At 35.8% G+C, this 9,153-nt stretch overlaps 1 non-coding gene across 1 annotated transcript; it reads right to left on the bottom strand.

The window, feature by feature from the left end:
• Positions 1–8,754: 8,754 nt before the first annotated feature.
• On the bottom strand, positions 8,755–8,858 carry LOC125922222 (U6 spliceosomal RNA). Its single transcript, XR_007457645.1, has one exon. It is a non-coding gene; the product is annotated as a U6 spliceosomal RNA (small nuclear RNA).
• Positions 8,859–9,153: the final 295 nt, after the last annotated feature.

Genomic DNA, 9,153 nt, shown 5'->3' with positions numbered 1-9,153 from the left:
AAAAAAAAAAAAAAAAAAAAAAAAAAAAAAAAAGACAGAAAGTCTTTTTGAGACCCCAGCTTGACACCTTGGCTAAATGTCCTTAAGCCTAACTTTTGCATCAAGCATTATGTAAAACCAACAATTTATTGCCTTGCTGAAAATTCCTTGGATTAAAAGTAACAAACACCACTCAGATAATAAGAGTATATGGAAAATGTTCTAAATTAATCTAAGGATATCTTCTGGGACTTACAGAACCCGGTGAAGCCCCACACAGAACCAGAGCCAGGACCAGACAGTGCGGGCAGCTAACTCTTTTTCTCTTTCTCTTTCTTTTTCTCTTTCTTTTCTTTCTCTTCCTCAACCTCTTTCACTGTATGGGATTGCATGCTTTTCTTTCACTGTGCACATTTATGTCATTCTTGCTCTGCAGAAGTGCTTATTTGGCTACTTGGTACACAAAGCCAAGTCTGCCACACTGAGTGTCCCTACATGTTCTCTCAGGTCTAGCAGGAATTAATTAGTGCCAGCACCTGTGAGTCCAAATTCCCAATTCCCAAGGGACAAACGCTGAGTTGTATATCAATGGATTAGTTTCTCTTGAATCAGGTATCTACTCTGGCTCAATTATGTCCTGGAGGAGGTGGAATAACAGTGGTAAAATGGCCCATCCAAGTGGATTAGGGATGAGGGATGTACTCTCGGTAGACACCCCCACGAGAATCTGCTAGCTTTCCTTCCTTTAAAGAAATTGGCAGGTTTCTCCTCTTCAATGGCATACTCTTACTAAACAGGATGAAAAGAAAGCGCTGTTAGTAACTCAAATCCACACACCACTGGTATTGTGATGAAACTTCCAATGACACCCTCAGCCATAGTTTTCCCCATAGCTGCTTCATATTTTAATTCTATTGCCAACTTCCAAGGAAACTAGAAGCATAGTCCTTACCCACTTTCTTCCAAACTTAAGCCCTATGATGCAGAGTCATAAGGAAGGCACAAGTCACCCATCTGAAGAGCAAAATCTTTATTCTTTTGCTTTCCAACCATTTACTCATGTAACAAACATTTATTGCATTGCTACCATATGTCAGAGCCTGTGCTCAGTGCTGTGGGAAGAGATAAGACACGGCTCTTATTCACAGGCATTCACAATGTACTGAGAGAGTCAAAGAGATAAAAGAATAATTATGTTACAATGTGATATGACCTACAACAGAAATATATACAAAGTGCGCTGAGCGCAAAGAGAAAGGGTCTAAATCATCCTTGGGGAAATCAAGAAAGATGACTAAAATATTATATTTTATTTGGGTGCTGAAAGAATAAGACTTTTCCTGATGGAGATGAAGGGGAAGATTCCAAGTTAAAATAACAACAGTAATAAATAGCTACCATATACTTAGCATTTACTACATATAGATACTCTGCCACATGCTGAACATGGATTATCTTGTTAAACCTCGAAACCCAGCTGGTCTGCCTGTCACTCCCCTATGCACATGTATCTCAGGATCAGTCACTTAGAACACAAGATCCTCAAGAGGACAGAACTATGGGCACGCAGGGATGTTAACAAATGCCAATTGCTAACCTGAAAATATTCTATATTAGCGTGTGTGTAAGGAAACAAGCAGTCTCATACACACTGCTGATGGAAGTATGACTTCCTGAAGGACAATATGTCAACAAGCATCAAAATTCAAGCTTAGAGATTTGCCTTAAGGAAATAATTGAGAATGCAGGCAAAATTAAAACTACAAGGATGTTCATCACAGTACTATTCATAATAGCAATCTAAAATGTTCAACAATTGTTGCCATAAAAAATGTTATTAAAGTATATTTAGTGAATGAAAAGATGTCCATGACAAGTTCAAAAATCAGTACTTAAGTAGAATATATAGAATAGTCTTATTTTATTTTACAGGTGTATATATATAAATGTATATGGTGTAGAAATTAAAAATACATACATATTTTTATTGATAATTAATTTATTTGAAAGAGAGCACACACAAGCATGCGCACAAGAGTGGAGGAGGGGCAGGGGGGAGGGAGAAACTTACACGGGCTTCATGCCCAGCTCAGAGCCCTGTGAGACACTCAGTCTCATAAAGATGAGATCATGACCTGAGCAGAAACCAAGAGTCAGATGATTAGCTGACTGAGCAACCCACACACCCCAAAAAATGCATACATATTTTAAGTGTGCATATATATGTCTGCAGGTTATGTTTTATTATACTTACATATATTTTAGTGTGTACACACACACTTATATGAAACACTAGAAAGATACACCTTAGAGGTGCCTGGCTGGCTCAGTTGGTGGAGCACACAACCCTTGATCTAGGGTTGTAAGTTCGAGCCCCATGTTGGGTGTAGAGATTACTTAAAAATAAAATTTTTGAAAAAAAAGAAAGATACACATTAAAATTTATCAGTGATTTCTCTGGCCAATATTTGAGGGATGGATAATATTCTTTTGGTTTATTTCTCTTTTAAAATTATTCTACTATCAGTTCGTATTATTTATGTAAGCAAAACACAAATGAAAGCTTAATATGTCATTTATTGATGGTAATTAATAATTTAATCATTTGTTTACATTTACCAAGCCAAAAACAAGATCTCAACATAAAATTATTTGGTATTTATACAACAGTGGTATCTCTGAAAGTTGTTGTAAATGTGTGCCTCTTTGAACTATATTTCCATAGAGATTATTTACATATCCGTATTAGTTTAGCACTTCCCAATAATTTGAACTTTGGTAAGTCACTTAAACTCTCTGAGCTTCAGATTGATTATCCATAAAAAAATAAATAACCTCTCTTACTACTAGTTCTTGTCAAGATGGAATAAATGTACCTGTGCATACTTTATAAAACTTTATACTAATATTCTCTTTCGAGAATCTTCTAATTTTTAAGATTATCCAACATTTCTAAATCCACAAAGACATGTGCAGTATGTTTCTCAATTATATGTTCAGTATGTTATTCAATTATATGCAATCCACGAGGCATTGCCAACCCAGCAAGACGGCGTTGTTCTCATTAATAGGTTGGGCCACTGTTCTTAGAGTTTTGGAGATCTACCATAAAAATAGGAGTTTATCTTGCCTGTTGAAAGTTTCCATGAGGTGCACCTGGGTGGCTAAGTTGGTTAAGCATCCAACTCTTGGTTTCAGCTCAGGTTGTGATCTCACAGTTCATGGGTTCGAGTCCCACATCAGGCTCTGTGCTGACCATGCAGGGCCTGCTTGGGATTCTCTCTCTTTCTCTCCCTCTCTCTCTCTCTCCCTCTCCTCTGTTCATGCTCTCTCTCTCTCTCTCTCTCTCTCTCAAAATAAATAAACTTTAAAAAACAAAAAGGTTTCTGTGAAACTGATTCAAGCTTAATACATTGAATGATCCTATTCAGCAAGATGCTAAGCCTAACAAAATAGCTAATAATAATGCTCATGCTATTTTAACTCCCTGCTCTTTTTATAACCATATACAGAAGGATCCAAAACTAAAGAGTCATGCTTCTCCATAGTATGGTCAACAAGTCAGTTATTTCAGTCATTAAAATTCCTTTTTCACTCTACCTCCTTATGCTCTTCATAACCTGAGAAATCAATTTACATATGCTGATCATGAGATTTGATTTAACCCCCATTTCATATGTTGAGTTCTATCTCTGTCTCTTCTGGCTTCATTAGACACCTGTTTCCTGTACATTATTGGAAACCACAATGTTATGCCATTAGAGACTTTAGTTATAGAAAGTAATTTTCTTTACAATAAAATTCTTTTCTACTTTGCATGAGCAGAGTCCTTCCCTCAGGTCAGCTTTTGATGAATAACTCATAAAATCATACTGGCAATGCTGGTAAACATATTCACTTGAAGAAACCAAGGCGATCCTAATTTTGGAATCTTGAAATCTTTTGGCATCTCTGAATTTGAAAGATGATCTGGTTGATGAGCTTACAACAGTGTGTTCTAATCTTCTTTGGGTCTATGACACCATTATGAACATACTGGGACACATCTGAAGGGTGTTTCCCTTCCCCACCCTGTCTGTCATCCACCAGCCCAGGGAAATATTTTGATACACTATTTTCTACCCTAAGCACTTACCAGAATGAATAATGGAAAAGCAACTGCAAAGGGAAACTGAACTCAAGGTGTTCTTTGTCTATCAACAGTTATATCATCCAATCCTTACTTAATTATAATTTGTTGTATTGGCTTCCACTTTAGACCATCAGTTCTGGTGCTATTTACCCATTAGCTAACATAGTGCTTGTTACAAAGTAGGTGCTGAATAATAATATCTGAAATGAATGAATCCTCTCTCCCAATCCTGGTTCACATTTTCATCAACAAAATCAACCAGTCAAGAGGAGGTGGTCAAGAGGGTTGCTATGTGACTCAATCTTAGAAAATACAGTCTACCAGTGCTGGGTAAAGTTTGGTCTCTGAAATGTGAATCAATCCCCAGTATTACTTATAATAAAAACATTTCCACAATGACAAATGGGTGATATTCAAGTAAAATGTTAAAATATGTTATGCTGGGTTAATGGCAAGAAGTCCTTCACATATTTTATTTTAAAATCAATAGCTACTATCACCTTTTGTTATCAGTACTTTGCCTCTAACAATGGCTCTTTCCTCATAATAGGAACCTAGGCTTATTGAACACAAACAGGTGATGAAACTGTCTTATGCACTTTGTATAAATGAATTATTGATTTATTCCTGACAGTATTGTAAGGTAGACATCATTATTAAGCTTATTTTGTAAATTAGAAAATTTTAAAAGAAAAGAAAGCAGTAAATTAGGTAAATTGTCCAAGTTTCCAAAACATGTAAGTAACAGAGTCATAATTCACATCTGCTTCTTTGAAACCAGAATTCAAGCTCTTAATCTACTAAAGTCTATCACTACTGGTTAATACTCAGGATTGCCATGTTTCTTTTAGTTTGATTCCATTATATTCAGAGAACATACCTTGTATGATTTCAATTAATCATAATTTTCTAAGTTTTGTTCTATGACCCAGAATATTGCCTATTTTAGTGAATGTTCTTACTGCATTGAAGAAAAAATATATTCTACTGTTATTGGGTAGAATTGTCTATGAATATTAATTAGATCCAGTTGGTTGATTGTGTTTTCCAGTCCTATATCTTTGTTAATTTGCTCTTTACTTGTTCTACCAATTACTGATGAAGGAGTTTTAAGACTCCAACTATAATTTTTATTTGTCTAGTTCTACCACTTTTTTCTTAATATATTTTGGAGCTTTGTTGCTAGGTGCATACACATTTAGGATTATTATGACTTCTTAATAAACTAACCCTTTTATCATTATGTAATGTCCATCATTATCCCTGGTTATTTTCCTTGTTCTGAAGTCTACTATGTCTGATATTAATCTAGTCGCTCAGCTTTCTTTTGATTAGTGTCTGTACTGTATATTTTTTCTATCCTTTTGGTTTTAATCTACTATATTGTTAAATTTAAAGTAAATTTCTTGTAGGAGCACATGGTGCTTTTTATCCATTCTGGAAATTTCTCTTTCTTAATTAGTGTGTTTAGATCATTTACATTTACTGAAGTTATGGTCTATCATTTTAGTATTTGCATTCGGTTTCTTCTTGTATTTTGTTCCTCTGTTTCCATTTCCTACACTCTTTTAGATTATTTGAAATTTTGGTACTCCATTTTTTTAAGTTTATTTATTTATTTTGAAAGGGAGAGAGAGAGCAGGAGGGGGACAAAGTGGGGGAAGAGAGAATATCAAGAAGGCTCCACATTGGCAACACAGAGCCCAATGCAGGGCTCCAACACACAAACCATGAGATCATGACTTGAGCCGAAACCAAGAGTCAGATGCTTAAATAACTGAGCCACTCAGGAATCCCTGTACTCCATTTTAATGTACCTATTATGTTTTTAAATTATGTATCTTTGCATAATTTTTTACTGGCTTCTCTAAGGAGTATAATATACATAGTTAAGTTTTCACAATCTACTTAAAATGAATATTTTACCACTTCAAGTGGCATGTAGAAACCCGATCAAGATATAGATCCTTTTAGTGCTCCCTCTTTATGTTGCAGTTGGCATATGTATTATAAATCTACATATATTGAAAACCTCATTAGACAATGTTACAACTTTTGCTTTTAACTGCCATATATTGTTTAAAGAACTTAAGGAGAATATTATATTTGCCCACATTTTTACCATTCCAGTTTCAGGCTCCTCTCTGGTGTTATTTCTTTTCCATCTGAAGAATTCATCCATTGTTTCTTTTAGAGCAGTTTGCTAGTGATGAATTCCTTTAGTTTTCCCATATCAAGAATGTCTTTATTTCACCTTTATTAACTGAAATAAATTTTTACTGGATATAGAACTCTGGATTCTTTTCTTTTTTTAAGTTTATTTATTTATTTTGAGAGAGAGAGAGAGAGCATGAGTGGAGGATGGGCAGAGAGAGAGAGGGAGAGAGAGAATCACAATCTGGCTCCATGCTGTCAGCACACAGCCTGACACGGGGCTCAATCCCACGAACCATGAGATCATAACCTGAGCCAAAATCAAGAGTCCTACACAAGACCAACTGAGCCACCAAGGAGCCCCTGGCTTCATATCTTTCAGCACTTTAAAAATCTTGTGGCAATTCCCTTCCTTCTGGCCTGGCGTTTTCAATGAGAAATTCTCATTTATTCAACTCACTTTTCCTTTATATTTAATGCTTCATTTTTCTCTAGCTCCGTACAGGACTTTTTGTCTTCAGTTTTTAACAGCTTGAATTTCATGCACCTGGGTGTGGATTTCTCTGAATTTATCCTGTTTATGATTCACCAAGCTTCTTGAATATATACGTATATGTTTCACTAAATTTGGGGACTTTCCAGCCATTAATTACTTTTTTGTTTGGGTTTTTTTCAAGTTTTTTTTTTAAGTTTATTTATTTATTTTGAGAGAGAGGGAAATAGAGAGAGAGCAAGCATTGTGAGTGGGGGAGAGGCAGAAAGAGAGAGAGAGAATCCCAAGCAGGCTCTGCGCTGTCAGTGTGGAATCATGACCTGAGCCAAAATCAAGAGTCAGATGTTCAACTAACTGAGCCACCCAGGCACCCCATAAGTGTTTATTTTAATCACCTGGTGCTCATCAAGACACGTGCACTCCTTAATCTCCATCACCTATTTCACTCATTCCTCCCGCCTACCTCTCTTCTGGTAACATCAGTTTTCTATAGTTACGAGTCTGTTTCTTGATTTGCCTGTCTCTCTCTCTTTTTTTCCCCTTTTGCTCATTTGTTTTTTTTCTTAAATTCCACGTATAAATGAAATCTTATGGTATTTGCCTTTCTCTGACTGACTTATTTCCTTTGGCATTATGTTCTCTAGCTCCACCCATGTCACTGCAAAATGGCAAGATTTCATTCTTTCTGATGACTAATATTCCATTGTATTATATATACCACCTCTTTTTTTAATGCATGCATCAATCGATGTACACTTGGGCTGCTTCCATATCTTCTTGGCTATTGTAAATAATGCTGCTATGAGCATAGGGGTGCATGCATTGCTTTGAATAAGTGTTTTGGCAGTTTTGGGTAAATACCCAGTAGTGCCATTGCTGGATCATAAGGTAGTTCTATTTTTAACTTTTGAGGAACCTCCATACTGTTTTCCTCCATACTGGCTGCACCAGTTTAAATTCCCACCAACATTGCAAGAGCGTTCCTTTTTCTCCACATCCTTGCCAACACCTGTTGTTTCTTGTGTTAATTTTAGCCATTCTGACAGGTGTGAAGTGATATTTCATTGCAGTTTTGATTTGCATTTCCCTGAAGAAGAGTGATGTTGAGCATCTTTTCATGTATCTGTTGGCCATCTGTCTGTCTGCTTTGGAGAAATATTTGTTCATGTCTTCTGCCCATTTTGTAATTGGATTATTTGTTTTTTGGGTGTTGAGTTAAGTTCTTTATATGTTTTGGGTGCTAGCACTTTATTGGATATGTCATTTGCAGATATCTTCTCCCATTATGTGGATTGCCATTTAGTTTTGTTGATTGTTTCCTTCAATGAGCAGAAGCTTTTTATTTTGATGTAGTCCCAATAGTTTGTCTTTGCTTTTGTTTCTCTTGCCTCAAGGACTTATGTAGAAAAAAAGTTGCTATAGCAAATGTCAGAGAAATTACTGCCTGTGCTTGCTTCGAGGATTTTTAAGATTTCAGGTCTCACATTTAGGCCTTTAATACATTTTGAATGTATTTTTACGTGTGGTGTAAGAAAGTGGTGCAGTTTTCTTCTTTTGTATATTGCTGTCTATTTTTCCCAGTACCATTTGCTGAAGAGACTGTCTTTTTCCCTTTGCATATTCTTGCCTTCTTTGTCAAAGATTAATTGACCATATAATTATGGGTTTATTTCTGGATTTTCTATTGTATTCAACTGATCTATGTGTTTATTTTTGTGCCATCACCATACTGTTTTGATTACTACTTTGTAATATAACTTGAAGTCCAGAATTGTGGTGCCTCTAGCTTTGCTTTTCTTTTTCAAGATTGCTTTGGATATTCAGGGTTTTTTGTGGTTCCACGCAAATTTTAGGATTATTTGTTCTAGTTCTGTGAAAAATACTATTGGCATTTTGATAGGGATGGAATTAAATGTATATATTGCTTTGGGCAGTATAGACATTTTAATAATGTTTGTTCTTCCAATCCATGAGGATGGAATGTCTTTCCATTTCTAAAGACATGGAATACTTCATAAATTTGCATGCTATTCTTGCACAGGGCATGCTAATCTTCTGTGTATTGTCCCCCTGCTTGTGTGCTTTCTCTCTCTCTAAAAATTAATAAATAAAAAAGTAAATAAGTAAATAAATAAATAAATAAATAGCTATACAGATTGTTAAGAAGCTTCTTCTAAATCTGTGATGCTGGTTTAATGTGACTGCTAAACTCACAGGCACATACCACCACTGTTCTCACAGAGAATCTTTTTTTTTTTTTTAAGTAGGCTGCACACTCAACATGGGGCTTGAACTCATGACCCCAAGATCAAGAGTTGCATGCTCTATCAACTGAGCCAGACAGACACCCCTGTTCCCACACAGAAACCTGAGTATTTAAAGCTTGGAGCCACAC

The sequence above is a fragment of the Panthera uncia genome, chromosome C2 (genome assembly GCF_023721935.1).
Source record: "Panthera uncia isolate 11264 chromosome C2, Puncia_PCG_1.0, whole genome shotgun sequence".
Taxonomy (NCBI): domain Eukaryota; kingdom Metazoa; phylum Chordata; class Mammalia; order Carnivora; family Felidae; genus Panthera; species Panthera uncia.
Note: the sequence above shows the minus strand (reverse complement) of the source record. Positions and strands in the feature narration are given on the sequence as shown.